This window comes from Triticum dicoccoides, chromosome 5B (genome assembly GCF_002162155.2).
Source record: "Triticum dicoccoides isolate Atlit2015 ecotype Zavitan chromosome 5B, WEW_v2.0, whole genome shotgun sequence".
Lineage (NCBI taxonomy): Eukaryota > Viridiplantae > Streptophyta > Magnoliopsida > Poales > Poaceae > Triticum > Triticum dicoccoides.
Window position 1 is genome coordinate 205,055,595 of NC_041389.1, and position 19,926 is coordinate 205,075,520.

The following is a 19,926-nucleotide window of genomic DNA, read 5'->3' on the forward strand; positions in this document are numbered from 1 at the left end:
ATATATATATATATATATATATATATATATATATATATATATATATATATATATATATATATATATATATATATATAGGATCACCCCAACACAAAGTGCTTGCCAAAGGATAAAATGAAAAAGGGAAAGGTGAAGACCACTGTCACACCCTAGCTAGTTCATGCATTAGAGTGTTGCATCATGTTTATTCTTTCAACAGAAACCTGAAATGGGGATGACAGAACCCCCAGCCCCCTCTGAAACCAACTAGGGTTTACTAAAAACTTTTTCAATGAACCTGAAATGCCCTTCTAAAATGTCCATCATTTTTGTCTTGGTTCAGAACCTCTGCCAAAAGTGATGCACAATTTCCTAGGTCATCTTAGGGTCTTTGAATTAAATCATAAGTATTTGAATTTGGGCATTTAAAATTATATAAAATATTTCAAATGCTCAAATCCCAACCTAAAATGTTTCATGTTGGAAATATTCCAACTATGGACCAGGAGGAGTTTGGTGAATTTTGGAACTGTTTGAGTATTTTTGAAAACTCCACAAAGTTGCAGAAAAATAGAAAAAGAAAAAAACAAAAAGAAAAGCTTACCTGGCGCCTACTAACCGGCCCACCTGCCAGCCCGGCCCAGCTGCCGCGCCAGCGAGCTGCTTGGCTCGGCCAGGCAGGCAGGCAAGGTGCTCGGCGGCGAGCACCGCATGGGTGCCACGCACCTGGTCGCCGCCTCGCCGCTTCCCTCATCACACCACGACGGGGATCGATCCCCCTCTCTCCCCCGAACCCCCCAGACACCTCCTCTCCTCTCCAGCTCCTCCCCCTCGCGCTCCCCAGCCATGGCCGACGCCACCGCCGCCACTCCATCATCGTAGCCGCGCTCCCCGCCGCCCGTGCTCCGTCTCGTCGTGTCCAGGAGCTCCGCCGCCGTCCTCTTCGTCGAGCTAACCGAGCCCCGCGTGCTCGTGTGGCCCGAGTCCACCGCACCGACCTCGCCCGAGTCCGCCGTCGCCGGAGATCCCTTTCAACGCCGTCGCCGCATCAGTTCATCCCCGACCCCGCCGGTTGCCTCTACGAGTGCTCTGTGAGCATAGCTACCCCCCTACCGTTCCTCTCTCGCCCCCGAGCTGTGTAGCAACCGCATGAAGATCACCCGCACGCACCGCCGCGGATCTCATCGCCGACGAGCTCCCGGCCACTCTCCGGCCACCTCTCAGTGTCCATCGCACTCACCACGTCGCGTAGGGTCTAACCATGCACTCCCCGCACCTCACCGCACACCCTAGCTCAAGTTCGCCTCCACCTGAACTCCGGCGGCCGCCTAGGTCGTCGCCGGCGCTGACTCCGGCCACCCCGACCCCAACCAACTCCACCAAGAGCTGTGGGTTGTCCCCAGCTCCACTCTGATGCCTTCCGCGACCCATTTGGTGGCCGGAACGGCCAAAACCACTTCCGCCGCCGCGTCGGGCTCGCCGGCGGCTAAACGCCGGTGCGGCTGACTTTGACTTTGACCACGGGTGGGCCCTGGTTGACTCTGTTGAGTCAATGACAGGTGGGGCCCAGCCCTGTTAACTAATCTGGTTTAGTTTTAATTAATTTTTAGCTAAACTAATTGCACTGACACCCTGGACCCACAGTCAGGTTTGACCTGGACGTCTCCATTGACTATGACGTCATCCTGACGCATTGCTGACGCAGTAAATTAATTACTGGATTTATTCTATTATAGGAAATTCCAGAATTTAGTTCAAACTTCAAAAATTCATATAAATTCAACCGTCGCTCCAAATCAAACAAATTATATATGAAAAATGATCAGAAAAATCCAACGTATCCATCTGTGCTGGTTTCATGCATGTTTAGACAAGCTAACCTACTGTTTATTGCAGAACAAGTTAAAGCACCTTAAATGATCATATATGAGTTTGGAAATTGAATCTTTGGTTCAAAATGGTTCAAACCCATATGGTCTTAGTTGCATTAGCCCAACACACTCATATTACCATGTCTCATGCATGCATCATATTGTTACATATTGTTTGGTGATGTTTGTGTATCGGTGTTCTCTGCGGCAGGTTCTGCCCCCGAGGAGTACCGTGATTACCCCAACGAAGAGCAATACCAGTGCACCGACCCATCAGGCAAGCAACCAACCATTTGATCATATCGATACAATCCCATGTTCTCGCTTCTGCTCTCTTTTACTGCATTAAGACAATGCGATTCAAACTGCTGTGTGCTGCGATAGTTGAACCCATTTCCTCTGCATGACCTGTCATTGCCACAGTAACTAGATGAAACCCACTAGCATGTGTAGGAGTTGATTGAGCCAAGTATGTGTGTTGTTCCTACCTTACTACGCCTGCTATGCTTAGAGTTGTGTCAGGTCTGGTTCATCTGGGTGATGGGCTGGAGTGAAATACTCGTGTCAGTATGAGAGTGATGTGTCGAACATGATTTGGTAAAGGTATCGATGAGAGGCCATGTAGGAGTACATGGTGGGTTGTTTCATTGAAGCCGTCCTTAAGCACCAAGATCTGTATGGTGATTTAAGATTCAGCTACTACCATACATTGGGCCCTGAAATATGACCCCGCTCGACTTCTTATTCACCCAAGTCATCTGTCCAGGAGTTGCAAGTAGTTTCTGGTGTTTATAGCTTACTGGAGGCCGTGGACAGCGCTGACCATAGGGGTGGGCTGTGATGCGGTAGGTACGTGGCCGGGTATACCGGGCACCCGTTAGGTGCCTCGGAACCCTGTTCACATCGTTTGGGGCTGTGAGCGAAACCCCGGCCGGATCTCCTCATGGATGGAACCCGAATAGGCGATAAACCTGGACTAGAGACTTGAGTGTCTAGGTAGGTCGTGGTCTACACCCACGTCGGCTTTCGCTTGAAGTCTGCCGAGCACATGTAGTGTGCAGACGCCAAGTGGTGGAAACATGTATGAAGAAGTACACCCCTGCAGGGTTAACCTAATCTATTCGAATAGCCGCATCCGCGGTAAAGGACTACTTGGTTGCCTATACAGTTCATAGACAAGTAAATGGGAACTACTAAAAGCCTCAAGATAAGCGTGAGTGCCGAGGATGGCTCTTCCGTAGGAAGATGGTGGTGGATCCTCGGTAGTGTATTGAAGTGGTGAGTAGTGGACTCATGTGCGCAAAACCATTTCAAGTTGGAGTCTCGTAGGATAGCTTAGCCAAGAGTCAAAGCTGGCTTGCTGTAATAACTCCACCAACCCTTCTTGGTAATGAGCATGTATGTAGGGTCTGATGTAAGTCTTGCTGAGTACCTTTGTACTCATGTTGCTTTAATTTATATTTTCAGAAGATGCTACAACCCCTTCCGACGGGTTCTTCGTAGACGTTGACATCGATGAGTAGACTAAGGCCCAGGTGGTGATCCTGAGCTCGTGAAGGACCATGTAGTATAGCTAGGCTTACCTAGGCCTCTTTTATTTTACTAGTTGTCTGTACCCAGACAAGTTACTTCCGCTGTCGACTTGTATGCTTGTATGACTTGAATGTGGGTCGTGTGACCCATACTTGTGTGTATGTTATGTATGGCTCTCTGAGCCTTTAAATAAAGTACTTGTGTCGTAGAGTCATGTTGTGATGCCTTGTTGTATTTGCACATATCGAGCATATTGTGTGTATGATTGAAATGCTTGGTATGTGTGGGATCTGACTATCTAGTTGTTTATCTTTAGTAGCCTCTCTTACCGGGAAATGTCTCCTAGTGTTTCCACTGAGCCATGGTAGCTTGCTACTGCTCCGGAACACTTAGGCTGGCTGGCATGTGTCCTTCTTCGTTCCTGTGTCTGTCCCTTCGGGGAAATGTCACGCATTGAGTACCGGAGTCCTGTTAGCCCGCTACAGCCCGGTTTACCGGAGTCCTGCTAGCCCAGTGCTACAGCTCGGACCCACTTGCTGATGACCGACACGTTCGATGCTGGGTCATGGATGCCTGTCCCTGTAAGTCTGTGCCACTTTGGGTTTATGACTAGTCATGTCAGCCCGGGCTCCTTATCATATGGATGCTAGCGACACTATCATATATGTGAGCCAAAAGGCGCAAACGGTCCCGGGCAAAGGTAAGGCGACACCCGTGGGAATACCGTGCGTGAGGCCGCAAAGTGATATGAGGTGTTACAGGCTAGATCGATGTGACATTGAGTCGGGGTCCTCACAGCGTTGGCATCAGAGCCGGACTGCCTGTAGGTTCTCCAAGCCAAACTGGTCGATGTTGAGTCTAGAAATGCTTTAGTTATATATAGGGGAATTGATTGTGGGATGGTACGTAAGGCTCTTTTTACTTCTTTACCTCATGGCATTCTGATATGAGTCAGTCCATTCTTCTACCGGGGGTTAAGAATTAGGATCTTTTCTCTCTATCAGGTTCACGTGTTACTAATCAGTAGTACCTTATAGGTTTGATGACTACAAGCCTAGTTCAGTTATACTACCCTGTTATGTTGTTAAGTTGGACCCAGAACCTTGATATGATGTTGTTGAGTGTCTATGCAATTCTTTGATAAATGTCTCAAAACTCTTCTTGAGCATTTACAGCTGTTATGCTGTCAAAATTCTGCTAGAAATTCTAATGCCTTTGCATCATGGTTGTGCTTTCAGATGGCCACTCGTGACCAAAATCAAGTGGTTCGCTTGACCCGATGCATTGGTGTGACCGGTCATACGGCCATGTTAGTCCGGGTGATGATCGAGACGGGTTACTGTTGGTATCCCGAATACACGGTCGAAGAGCAGTTTCGAGATTTTAACCAAAGCTAGTATCTTTGCACCGTCCGGATATTTCCCTCTTATCCTGGTTCTACCGAGGCCCTCCACTATTTCTATGGGCTCAGTGTTACTATTGAGATGGCCGTGCAAGATGCGGCTTATTCTATGATGACCATCATGCGAGTCAGGACTGGCCTGCTTCGCAACACCGACTTCCGGTATATGCCAGCTTCACTTCCTGGAGCGCATGGGTATCTCCGGGCTATCTATGCTGACTCCAGCCAGGAGGACTCACTAACTCGCACCACTGCCGAGTTGCTCGAGGATAAGGACCGAGAGAATCGGGCCTTGAGAATGGAGCTTTTCAACACCCGCGCTGATCATTGGGCCACCTTGACTCGGTTTGCACCGGCTGTGCAAGCTGGATACATGGATATGAGAGACCTGTATCCTGTTAGGTCTGCTCTGCCGGACATGATGGATTGGCGTGATGTGGGAGGCATCACCCCACCTCGTGGTCCCCGCAGGCCACCGTTTGTTGGTCCAAGACCTCACCCTAGCCCTTTTGGTCCACAGGCTCCTCAGGACCGTCTGTTTCCGGATGCTCACATTGAACTTCCAGGCTATGGAGGAGACTTCTATGAGAACTACTACGGAGATGACTGAGATAGTAGTAGATCCATTAGTATTGTAATAGTTGTATTTCCACCGTCCTGCGTGACTTGTGGAATATGACTTAGTGTGTAGTAATTCCGGGGGTGTAGGAAAAATAATGTATAGGAGCTTGGGATGCCTCCGATGAGAAGTAATCCTCTTCTCACCGTAGTAGTACTTGTTGGTCTTGTACTAAACCTCGTATGGTGTGTATGACGATGGAATAAAAGAAGTAGTTTCTGTATCTACCATGTCATACGGATGATCATCTTGCATTCTGAGTTGTCCATTACATTCTACATTCTATGTCGGAATCTTATCATTTTGGACTAAACCATTGTCTTGTTTTCCTAGGATGGTCAACACCCGCAACAACCCTGCTCCCCCAGAGCAGGCCGAAGGCAGCAGAATTAGGGAAACAAACCTGCCTCACCCTCCTTCTCTGGCCGAAGTTATGCTGGAAGCCGAGAGAAACAAGCGGGAGACCAACCGTTTGTTGGAGCGCATCGAACAGAACACAGCACACCATCAGAGGAATAACTTGGTGTCACTCAGTGATTTCTTCAAGTTACATCCACCTACCTTCCACCACTCCGTCGAGCCTCTCGACGCCGACGACTGGCTTCACAGTATTACTCACAAACTGCATTCTGCACTCGTAGCTGAGGCTGATAGGGTCACCTTTGCTGCATATCATCTCGAAGGCCCCGCCAGTCTCTGGTGGGAGAACTATGAAGCTATGCGTCCAGCGGGCCACGTCACTACTTGGGCTGAATTCAGCGAGGCTTTCCATGAACATCACATTCCGGAGGGTCTCATGGACCGTAAACGTGAGGAGTTCTGCAGTTTCACTCAAGGTCGACTCTCTGTTGACGCTTACAGCAGGGAGTTCGGCAACCTTGCACGATATGCAACTGAGGAAGTTTCTACCGATGCCAAGAAGCAAGCAAGGTTCCGTAAGGGACTTAGTCCTGAGCTTCGTCGTGACCTCCATCTGCATGAGTGCACCTCTTTTCAGAAGCTTGTGAATAAGGCCATCAGTGCTGAGACGGGTCATACTGATTTCGACGCAACACGCAAGCATGGCCGTGACTTGGGTTCCTCATCCGGTGCTGGACCACAGAAGCGCCGGGTGTGGGTGCCTAACACTGCCCTGCCACCCAGGTTTACACCGAGGCCTTCCTATCAGGCGCCTCAGCCAGCTCAATAGTATGTACCAGCCAAGCCCTATGGTGGTCCAACCAACAATGCTCCTCCACGCACCAGTTCCGTGACGTGCTTCAAGTGTGGGGAGTCAGGCCACTATATGCGCGAGTGTCCCCAAACCAACCCCAACCAGTCTGCAAAAACTGTTGGCCATGGAAAGCCGATAGGGAAAGTGTTCTATGCCAAGCCGGCCACCACTGCACGTGGCCATGTGAATTGTGTCTCTGCGGAAGAGGCTCAAGAAGATCCCAACGTCGTTCTCGGTACGCTTCTTGTAAATTGCCACCCAACATCCGTTCTTTTTGATACTGGAGCATCTCATTCATTCATATCCGAAAACTATGCTCGCTTGCATAACACCGCATTCTGTGACATGCCTTCCACCATGGAAATTTCCACTCCCGGTTCTAGATGGCAAACCTCTAGCGTAAGCCATGGGAATGAAATTCAAGTCGACAGACTTGTTTTTCTTGCATCTTTGATAGCTCTCAAATCTTCGGATATTAATATCATCTTGGGTATGGATTGGATGTCAGCCCATCATGCCAAGATCGATTGCTTCTCTAGGACTGTTCAACTCACACACCCTTCGGGAAAGATAGTCAATGTCTTGACCCGAGTAGCTAAACGACAACTATATTCTCTTAACGCCAGTCCCTTGCCAGACCTCGAAGACATTCCGGTAGTCCGTGACTTCCCGGATGTCTTTCTAGAAGAACTGCGAGGTGTCCCACCTGACAGAGATGTCGAATTTGTGATAGATCTCATTCCAGGAATTGTCCCAATTTCCAGAAGACCCTACAAGATGGCACCTTTTGAACTAGCCGAACTTAAGAAACAACTCGATGAGTCCTTGAAAAAGGGTTTCATCCGACCTAGTTCATCTCCTTGGGCTTGCCCCGTCCACTTCGTCAAGAAGAAGGATGGTACGGACCGGATGGTTGTAGATTATCGACCTGTCAACTTGGTCACAATTAAGAACAAGTATCCGCTCCCCAGGATCAACGACCTGTATGATCAGCTCGCTGGATCCTCAGTCTTCTCCAAAATGGATTTGAGGTTGGGCTACCATCAAATCAAAATCAGGAACGGGGACATTCCTAAAACGGCCTTTGTTACTCGTTATGGCCAATACGAGTACACCGTCATGTCCTTCGGTTTAACCAACGCTCTAGCCACCTTCTCTCGGTTAATGAACTCAATCTTCATGGAGTATTTGGATAAATTCGTCGCGGTTTACCTCGATGATATACTCATCTACTCCAAGAACGAGGAAGAACATGCCGAACATCTAAGGCTAGTGTTGAAGAAACTTCGAGAGCATCGCCTTTATGCCAAATTTTCTAAATGTGAATTTTGGTTGTCAGAAGTGACCTATCTAGGACATGTAATTTCTGGTAAAGGTATTGCTGTTAACCCCGAGCGAGTTCAAGCCGTCCTTAATTGGACTCCACCTGAATCGGTCAAGCAAGTTCGGAGTTTCCTTGGCCTAGCGAGCTATTGCCGTCGCTTTGTCGAGAATTTCTCCAAGGTTGCTAAACCTCTAACCAAACTTCTCAAGAAAGATAAAAAGTTCGAGTGGACTCCACAATGTGAGCACAGTTTTCAGGAACTGAAAAGACGTCTAACTTCTGCTCCCGTACTGGTACCACCAGATTTTTCCAAGGACTTTGTTATCTACTGCGACGCCTCGCGACAAGGACTAGGCTGTATTCTCATGCAAGATCGACACGTAATTGCTTATGCTTCTCGGCAATTACACCCACATGAGGAAAACTACCCTACTCATGATCTAGAGCTTGCAGCTGTAGTCCATGCACTCAAAACTTGGCGACATTACCTTCTTGGTAATCGTTGCGAAATCTACACTGATCACCAAAGTCTGAAGTACATATTCACCCAACCGGACTTGAATCTCAGGCAAAGACGTTGGGTCGAGTTGATCATAGATTTCGACTTAGGGATAACTTACACCCAGGAAAAGCCAATGTCATGGCTGATGCGCTAAGTCGTAAATCTTATTGCAACAACCTGATGTTGCAACAAAGTCAACCACTTCTCCATGAGGAATTTTGGAAACTTAACCTTCACATTGTTCCTCAAGGACCCCTTTCCACCTTGGTGGCGAAACCTACCCTTACGGATCAAATCACCGCTGCCCAAAAACGAGATAAATGAATATCCCGGATCAAGGAGAACATTGCTAGCGGAGATGCTAAATGTTTCTCCACAAATGATCATGGTGTTGTATACTTTGGGAACCGTCTCGTGGTTCCCAAGAACCGACAACTACGGCAGTTGATCCTTAAGGAAGCTCATGAATCTCTTCTCACCATTCATCCCGGTAGCACTAAGATGTATCAGGATCTACGCCAGAGGTTCTGGTGGACTAGGATGAAGAGAGACATTGCTCAGTTTGTTGCTAGCTGCGACGTCTACCGTCGTGTAAAAGCAGAGCATCAACGGCCTGCTGGCACCCTTCAACCCCTAGCTATTCCTGAATGGAAATGGGATAAAATTGGTATGGACTTCATCACCGGTTTTCCCAAGACCAAGAGAGGGAATAATGCTATCTTCGTCGCTATCGATCGTCTTTCCAAAGTGGCCCATTTCTTACCTGTTCGTGAGAGTATAACTGCTAGTCAGTTAGCAGACTTGTACATCTCCCGAATAGTGTCTCTCCATGGTGTTCCTTTGGAAATTAACTCGGATCAAGGAAGTCTTTTCACCTCTCGATTTTGGGAAAGTTTCCAAAATGCAATGGGAACCTGCCTTTCCTTTAGCACCGCTTTTCACCCTCAATCAAGTGGTCAAGTAGAACGCGTCAACCAGATTCTAGAAGACATGCTTCGAGCTTCGGTTATCTCATTCGGAATGGATTGGGAGAAATGCCTTCCATTTGCCGAATTCGCTTATAACAACAGCTATCAGTCTAGCTTGGGTAAAGCCCCTTTTGAAGTTCTCTATGGACGACGGTGTCGAACACCCCTTAATTGGTCAGAAACCGGGGAAAGACAATTCTTTGGCCCGAATATGATCCAGGAGGCAGAAGAGCAAGTTCGCATCGTTCGTGAAAAGTTGAAAACAGCCCAATCTCGTCAAAAGAGTCAATATGACCGAAAACATAATGTTATGACTTTTGAGGTTGACGAGAAGGCTTACCTTCGGGTTACTCCTCTGAAGGGAACCCATCGTTTCGGTATCAAAGGCAAATTGGCTCCCCGTTACATTGGACCTTTTCGCATTCTCGCTAAACGAGGAGAAGTTGCCTACCAATTGGAACTACCTCCGCATCTTTCCAGAGTTCACGATGTCTTCCAGGTTTCTCAACTCAGGCGTTGCTTCTCGCATCCTATCCGTGGAGTGGACCACGAAACGCTTGATCTCCAAGATAATCTCACGTATCGAGAATACCCCGTTCGTATCCTCGATCAGGCCGAGCGTACCACTCGACGTCATAATATCAAGTTTCTCAAAGTTCAATGGTCGCACCATTCTGAGAAGGAAGCAACTTGGGAAAGGGAGGATCGTCTTCGACTCGAGTATCCCGCCTTCTTCCCGGAGGAACCTAAATCTCGGGACGAGATTCTTTTGAGTGGGGGTGAGTTGTCACACCCTAGCTAGTTCATGCATTAGAGTGTTGCATCATGTTTATTCTTTCAACAGAAACCTAAAATGGGGATGACAAAACCCCCAGCCCCCTCTGAAACCAACTAGGGTTTACTAAAAACTTTTTCAATGAACCTGAAATGCCCTTCTAAAATGTCCATCATTTTTGTCTTGGTTCAGAACCTCTGCCAAAAGTGATGCACAATTTCCTAGGTCATCTTAGGGTCTTTGAATTAAATCATAAGTATTTGAATTTGGGCATTTAAAATTATATAAAATATTTCAAATGCTCAAATATTCCCAACCTAAAATGTTTCATGTTGGAAATATTCCAACAATGGACCAGGAGCAGTTTGGTGAATTTTGGAACTGTTTGAGTATTTTTAAAAACTCCACAAAGTTGCAGAAAAATAGAAAAAGAAAAAAATAGAAAGAAAAGCTTACCTGGCGCCTACTAACCGGCCCACCTGCCGGCCCAGCCCAGCTGCCGCGGCAGCGAGCTGCTTGGCTCGGCCAGGCAGGCAGGCAAGGTGCTCGGCGGCGAGCACCGCATGGGTGCCACGCACCTGGTCGCCGCCTCGCCGCTTCCCTCATCACGCCACGACGGGGATCGATCCCCCTCTCTCCCTCGAACCCCCCAGACACCTCTTCTCCTCTCCAGCTCCTCCCCCTCGCGCTCCCCAGCCATGGCCGACGCCACTGCCGCCGCTTCATCATCGTAGTCGCGCTCCCTGCCGCCCGTGCTCCGTCTCGTCGTGTCCAGGAGCTCCGCCGCCGTCCTCTTCGTCGAGCTAACCGAGCCCTGCGTGCTCGTGTGGCCCGAGTCCACCGCACCGACCTCGCCCGAGTCCGCCGTCGCCGGAGATCCCTTTCAACGCCGTCGCCGCATCAGTTCGTCCCTGACCCCGCCGGTTGCCTCTACGAGTGCTCTGTGAGCACAGCTACCCCCCTACCCTTCCTCTCTCGCCCCCGAGTGGTGTGGCAACCGCACGAAGATCACCCGCATGCACCGCCGCGGATCTCGTCGCCGACGTGCTCCCGGCCACTCTCCGGCCACCTCTCGGTGTCCATCGCACTCACCACGTCGCGTAGGGTCTAACCATGCACTCCCCGCTCCTCACCGCACACCCTAGCTTGAGTTCGCCTCCACCCGAACTCCGGCGGCCGCCTAGGTCGTCGCCGGCGCCGACTCCGGCCACCCCGACCCCAACCAACTCCACCAAGAGCTGCGGGTTGTCCCCAGCTCCACTCCGATGCCTTCCGCAACCCATTTGGTGGCCGGAACGGCCAAAACCACTTCCGCCGCCACGTCGGGCTCGCCGGCGGCTGAACGCCGGTGCGGCAAACTTTGACTTTGACCACGGGTGGGCCCTGGTTGACTCTGTTGAGTCAATGATAGGTGGGGCCCAGCCCTATTAACTAATCTGGTTTAGTTTTAATTAATTTTTAGCTAAACTAATTGCACTGACACCCTGGACCCACAGCCAGGTTTGACCTGGACGTCTCCGTTGACTATGACGTCATCCTGACGCATTGCTGACGCAGTAAATTAATTACTGGATTTATTCTATTATAGGAAATTCCAGAATTTAGTTCAAACTTCAAAAATTCATATAAATTCAACCGTAGCTCCAAATCAAACAAATTATATATGAAAAATGATCAGAAAAATCCAACCTATCCATCTGTACCGGTTCATGCATGTTTAAACAAGCTAACCTACTGTTTATTGCAGAACAAGTTAAAGCACCTTAAATGATCATATATGAGTTTGGAAATTGAATCTTTGGTTCGAAATGGTTCAAACCCATCTGGTCTTAGTTGCATTAGCCAAACACACTCATATTACCATGTCTCATGCATGCATCATATTGTTGCATATTGTTTGGTGATGTTTGTGTATCGGTGTTCTCTGCGGCAGGTTCTGCCCCCGAGGAGTACCGTGATTACCCCAACGAAGAGCAATACCAATGCACCGACCCATCAGGCAAGCAACCAACCATTTGATCATATCGATACAATCCCATGTTCTCGCTTCTGCTCTCTTTTACTGCATTAAGACAACGCGATTCAAACTCCTGTGTGCTTTGGTAGTTGAACCCATTTCCTCTGCATGACCTGTCATTGCCACAGTAACTAGATGAAACCCACTAGCATGTGTAGGAGTTGATTGAGCCAAGTATGTGCGTTGTTCCTACCTTGCTACGCCTGCTATGCTTAGAGTTGTGTCAGGTCTGGTTCATCTGGGTGATGGGCTGGAGTGAAATACTTGTGTCAGTATGAGAGTGATGTGTCGAACACGATTTGGTAAAGGTATCGATGAGAGGCCATGTAGGAGTACATGGTGGGTTGTTTCATTGAAGCCGTCCTTAAGCACCGAGATCTGTATGGTGATTTAAGATTCAGCTACTACCATACATTGGGCCCTGAAATATGACCCCGCTCGACTTCTTATTCACCCAAGTCCTCTGTCTAGGAGTTGCAAGTAGTTTCTGGTGTTTATAGCTTACTGGAGGCCGTGGACAATGCTGACCATAGGGGTGGGCTGTGATGCGGTAGGTACGTGGCCGGGTATACCGGGCACCCGTTAGGTGCCTCGGAACCCTGTTCACATCGTTTGGGGCTGTGAGCCAAACCCCGGCCGGATCTCCTCATGGATGGAACCCGAATAGGCGATAAACCTGGACTAGAGACTTGAGTGTCTAGGTAGGTCGTGGTCTACACCCACGTCGGCTTTCGCTTGAAGTCTGCCGAGCACATGTCGTGTGCAGACGCTAAGTGGTGGAAACATGTATGAAGAAGTACACCCCTGCAGGGTTAACCTAATCTATTCGAATAGCCGCGTCCGCGGTAAAGGACTACTTGGTTGCCTATACAGTTCATAGACAAGTAAATGGGAACTACTAAAAGCCTCAAGATAAGCGTGAGTGCCGAGGATGGCTCTTCCGTAGGAAGACGGTGGTGGATCCTCGGTAGTGTATTGAAGTGGTGAGTAGTGGACTCATGTGCGCAAAACCATTTCAAGTTGGAGTCTCGTAGGATAGCTTAGCGAAGAGTCAAAGCTGGCTTGCTGCAATAACTCCACCAACCCTTCTTGGTAATGAGCATGTATGTAGGGTCTGATGTAAGTCTTGCTGAGTACCTTTGTACTCATGTTGCTTTAATTTATATTTTCAGAAGATGCTACAACCCCTTCCGACGGGTTCTTCGTAGACGTTGACATCGATGAGTAGACTAAGGCCTAGGTGGTGATCCTGAGCTCGTGAAGGACCATGTAGTATAGCTAGGCTTACCCAAGCCTCTTTTATTTTACTAGTTATCTATACCCAGACAAGTTACTTCCGCTGTCGACTTGTATGCTTGTATGACTTGAATGTGGGTCGTGTGACCCATACTTGTGTGTATGTTATGTATGGCTCTCTGAGCCTTTAAATAAAGTACTTGTGTCGTAGAGTCATGTTGTGATGCCTTGTTGTATTTGCACATATCGAGCATATTGTGTGTATGATTGAAATGCTTGGTATGTGTGGGATCTGACTATCTAGTTGTTTATCTTTAGTAGCCTCTCTTACCGGGAAATGTCTCCTAGTGTTTCCACTGAGCCATGGTAGCTTGCTACTGCTCCGGAACACTTAGGCTGGCCGGCATGTGTCCTTCTTCGTTCCTGTGTCTGTCCCTTCGGGGAAATGTCACGCATTGAGTACCGGAGTCCTGTTAGCCCGCTACAGCCCGGTTTACCGGAGTCCTGCTAGCCCAGTGCTACAGCCCGGACCCACTTGCTGATGACCGACACGTTCGATGCTGGGTCATGGATGACTGTCCCTGTAAGTCTGTGCCACTTTGGGTTTACGACTAGTCATGTCAGCCCGGGCTCCTTATCATATGGATGCTAGCGACACAATCATATACGTGAGCCAAAAGGCGCAAACGGTCCCGGGCAAAGGTAAGGTGACACCCGTGGGAATACCGTGCGTGAGGCCGCAAAGTGATATGAGGTGTTACAGGCTAGATCGATGTGACATTGAGTCGGGGTCCTGACAACCACCTTGACTCTTGCATAAAAGTAAAAGACATAAAGTAAAAGATAGGCCCTTCGCAAAGGGAAGCAGAGGTTGTCATGCGCTTTTAGGGTTGGATGCACAAAATCTTAATGTGAATGAACGTCACTTTATATTGCCACTTGTATATGGACCTTTATTATGCAGTCCGTCGCTTTTATTGCTTCCATAACAAGATCATATAAAGCTATTTTCTTCACACCAAAAGATCATACATATTTAGAGAGCAATTTTTATTGCTTGCACCGATGACAACTTACTTGAAGGATCTTACTCAATCCATAGGTAGGTATGGTGGACTCTCATGGCATAACTGGGTTTAAGGATATTTGGAAGCACAAGTAGTACCTCTACTTGGTGCAAGGAATTTTGGCTAGCATGAGGGGGAAAGGCAAGCTCAACATGTTTGAATGATCCATGAAAATATACTTTAAGTGAGATGTCGGAAAACATAAACCATTACGTTGTCTTCCTTGTCCAACATCAACTCTTTAGCATGTCATACTTAATGAGTGCTCCCAATTATAAAAGATGTATAGGATAGTGTATTTATATATGAAATCTCTCTTCCTTCAACATTCTTTCATGAATTTTTCAAATGACCAATACAACGCTTGCTAACCTTCAATAAATTTACAACCTCTACTTCTTAGATGTGAAGTCATAACAACCCATGGGATAAGCAAATGAAACATATAAAATTTCAGATTTATGACATTCAACTCATTCAACCATTTACTCATAGGATATAAGTGACGCACACGAGTAAATGACAAACTACTCCAAAAAGATATAAGTGAAGATCAATGAGTAGCTAAAATTATGTAACTATGTGAAGACTCTCTCTCATTTAAGAATTTCAGATCTTGGTATTGTAATCAAGCAGCAAGCAAAACAAAATAAAATGACATTGCAAGGATAGCACAACTCATGTGAAGAAGCAAAAACTTAGGCTCAACCGATACAAACCGATAGTTGTTGAAGAAGAAAGGTGGGATGCCTCACGGGGCATCCCCAAGCTTAGATGCTGGAGATTTCTTGAAATATTATCTTGGGGTGCCTTGGGCATCCCCAAGCTTGAACTTTTGTGTCTCCTTAATTCCTCTCATATCATGGTTTCTCTTTTTATCAAAGGCTTCATCCACACAAACTCAACCAGAACTCGTGAGATAGGTTAGTATAAACCAATGCAAAACCTTATCATTTTCTACTGTAAAAAATCACTAAAATTATTATCCAATATTACATACTAAATGCCTCTGCATATTTAATACTCCTATCCTCAAATAGAATCATTAAACAAGCAAACATATGCAAACAATGCAAACATAACACCAATCTGCCAAAACAGTACAGTCTGTAAAGAATGCAAGATTCATCATACTTCCCTAACTCCAAAAATTATGAGAGAAAATTCCCACTGTAATAAATTTACCAGAGATCATTATACAAAAAGTTTCAACATTATAGCACTCTCTGACTTTTCTAGGGAATTTTTGCAACAGCGGTAAACTTTCTGTTTTCAAACAGCAACATGTATACTAGCAAAATAAGCATGACAAAGGATATCCTTGACATTTTTATTGAAACTAAAGATGCAAAACATTATTCTAAATAAAAGCAAGCAAATACTAACAAAATAAAATGGCGCTTCAAGCAAAACACATATCATGTGGTGAATAAAAATATAGCTCCAAGTAAAGTTACCGATGAACGAAGACGAAAGAGGGGATGCCTTCCGGGGCATCCCCAAGCTTAGGCTTTTGGCTATTCTTGAATATCTCGGGGTGCCATGGGCATCACCAAGCTTAGGCTGTTGCCACTCCTTATTCCATAGTCCATCGAATCTTTACCCAAAACTTGAAAACTCCACAACACAAAACTCAACAGAAAACTCGTAAGCTCCGTTAGTATAAGAAAATAAACCACCACTTAGGTACTGTAATGAACTCATTCTAAATTCATATTGGTGTAATATCTACTGTAATCCAACTTCTGTATGGTTCATATCCTCTGATACTACTCATAGATTCATCAAAATAAGCAAACAACACATAGAAAACAGAATTTGTCAAAAACAGAACAGTCTGTAGTAATCTGTATCAAACGTATACTTATGGAACTCCAAACATTCTACCAAATTAGGAAGTCCTAAGAAATTAGTTTACCAATCCAGAGAAAAAAGAATCAGATCATAAGCATGTTTCTGTGAATTAACAAAACTAATTTACTGGGTGCAAAAGTTTCTGATTTTCAGCAGGATCAACACAACTATCACCGTAAGCTATCCTAAAGGTCTTACTTGGCACTTTATTGAAACAAAAGATATAAAACATGATTAATACAGTAGCATAATCATGTGGACACACAAAAACAGTAAGGATAAATATTGGGTTGTCTCCCAACAAGCTCTTTTCTTTAATGCCTTTCTAGCTAGGCATGATGATGGCAATGATGCTCACATAAAAGATAAGAATTGAAACATAACGGGAGCATCATGAAGCATATGACTAGCACATTTAAGTCTAACCCACTTCCTATGAATAGGTATTTTGTGAGCAAACAACTTATGGGAACAATGATCAACTAGCATAGGAAGGTAAAACAAGCATAAGTTTAAAAATTGAAGCACATAGAGAGGAAACTTGACATTATTGCAACTCCTACAAGCATATGTTCCTCCCTCATAATAATTTTCAGTAGCATCATGAATGAATTCAACAATATAACCAGCACCTAAAGCATTCTTTTCATGATCTACTAGCATAGAAAATTTACTACTCTCCACATAAGCAAAATTCTTCTCATTCGGAATAGTGGGAGTATCATAAGAGACTTGAACACTAAAAATTGTTTCCACATTAAAAGAGTAATGTTCAGAAAAAAGGGTAATCATAATCATGACAAGATTTGTAAATATAATCATCACTACTTTTTATAGAATAAGTTTCATCACAATAATCATCATAAGTAGCAACTTCGTTCTCATCATAATCGACTGAAACCTCTCCCAAGATAGTGGAATCACTAAATAAAGTTGACACTCTTCCAAATCCACTTTCGTATTCATCACAGCAAAATTCAACATCCTCCAAAATAGTGGGATCACTACTTCATAAAGTTGACTCTCTTCCAAACCCACTTTCATCAATATAATCATCATAGGCAAGAGGCATACTATCATCATAACAACTTTGCATATCAAAACTTGGGATGCTATAAATATCATCTTCATTAAACATAGCATCCACAAGCTTGGGACAAACATTAATTTCAGAAAATATATTCTCAAATATTTCATACTCATCAAACATAGCTTCCCAAGCTTGGGTCTTTTCATATCATAAGCACAATCACTCTCATCATTAATAGTATGGATAGCACCAATAGTATAGCAATTATCATCATCACAATGAGTAGTAGGAGCAACATCATTTGGGAGGGATACCTTTTTACCTTTGTTGCCCCTTATTTTCCTTTTCTTTTTCACATTATGTGTGAGTTCAACCTTCCTCTTTGAGGTCCTTATTGACGAGATTGGTTGAATAGAAAGCTCCTCCTCGTTACCTGATTTATCATAAGAAATAATAGGAGGATATTGGGAAGTCTCTTCTCGTTCATTAGTATTCTCATCATCTTTTATTTGCTTTCTTTTCTTTAGGTAATTGGCAATATAAGGATTTTCAATGCAATTCTCCGCACAAAACATATAAATCTTTTCTAGATCAATATCAAGGAAATGCTTAAGATTAAATTCTGGAATAGGCTTAGTTAAACGTTTCAACTCTTCATAACCCAAAAGCAAACTAAGTTCATTATAATGTGCAAGGGAAATCAAATCATCACAATTTTTGGACACGATTCGGTCATGAAACAATTTGCATTGGAGATGTAAATGAGCATGTTCATTGCAAAGTTCACAAGTATGGCAAAGGAATTTTAAATTTTCACCACTCACATCTAGCCTTTCTTGAAAAAATTTAGTTTATAAATGCTTATGCCTCTTGCAATAAATATCTTCTCTATTTGGTGTGTTCATGCAAACATGCACTCCACAAAAGCTGACGTGCTCATAAGAGATATTTTCATCATGACTAGAGCAATCATAATTAATACTATGGATATTCAAGGAGTTTATACTAACAACATAGCAATCATGCTCATCATTCAAAGATTTAGTATCAAGCATTTTAATGCACTCTTCTTCTTGCACTTGAGCACAATTTTCCTTTCCATCAAACTCACGAAAGATATTGAAAAGATGAAGCGTATGAGACAAACTCAATTCCATTTTTTTGTAGTTTTCTTTTATAGACTAAACTAGTGATAAAACAAGAAACAAAAAGATTCGATTGCAAGATCTAAATACATACCTTCAAGCACTCACCTCCCCGGCAACGACGCCAGAAAAGAGTTTGATGTCTACTACACAACCTTCTTCTTGTAGACGTTGTTGGGCCTGCAAGTGCACAGGTTTGTAGGACAGTAGCAAATTTCCCTCAAGTGGATGACCTAAGGTTTATCAATCCGTGGGAGGCGTAGGATGAAGATGGTCTCTCTCAAACAACCCTGCAACCAAATAACAAAGAGTCTCTTGTGTCTCCAACACACCCAATACAATGGCAAATTTTATAGGTGCACTAGTTCGGCGAAGAGATGGTGATACAAGTGCAATATAGATAGTAGATATAGGTTTTTGTAATCTAAAAATATAAAAACAGCAAGGTAACTAATGATAAAAGGGAGCGTAAACGGTATTGCAATGATAGGAAACAAGGCATAGGTTTCATACTTTCACTAGTGCAAGTTCTCTCAACAATAATAACATAGATAGATCATATAACAATCCCTCAACATGCAACAAAGAGTCACTCCAAAGCCACTAATAGCGGAGCACAAATGAAGAGATTATGGTAGGGTACGAAACCACCTCAAAGTTATTCTTTCGGATCGATCTATTCAAGAGTTCATACTAGAATAACACCTTAAGACACAAATCAACCAAAACCCTAATGTCACCTAGATACTCCATTGTCACCTCAAGTATCCGTGGGCATGATTATACGATATGCATCACACAATCTCAAGTTCATCCAACCAACACAAAGTACTTCAAAGAGTGCCCCAAAGTTTCTACCGGAGATTCAAGAAAATGTGTGCAACCCGTATGCATAGGTTCATGGGCGGAGCCCGCAAGTTGGTCACCAAAACATACATCAAGTGGCACGTGATATCCCATTGTCACCACAGATAAGCATGGCAAGACATACATCAAGTGTTCTCAAATAAAGACTCAATCCGATAAGATAACTTCAGGAGGGAAACTCAATTCATCACAAGAGAGTAGAGGGGGAGAAACATCATAAGATCCAACTATAATAGCAAAGCTCGCGATACATCAAGATCGTGCCATAGAGAGAACATGAGAGAGAGAGATCAAACACATAGCTATTGGTGCATACCCTCAGCCCCGAGGGTGAACTACTCCCTCCTCGTCATGGTTAGCTCGGGGATGATGAAGATGGCCACCAGTGATGGATTCCCCCTCCGGCAGGGTGCCGGAACGGGCTCCCGAGAGGTTTTTGGTGGCTACAGAGGCTTGCGGCGGCGGAACTCCCGATCTATCTTGATTTTTGATGGTTTTAGGGTACATAGGGTTATATAGGCGAA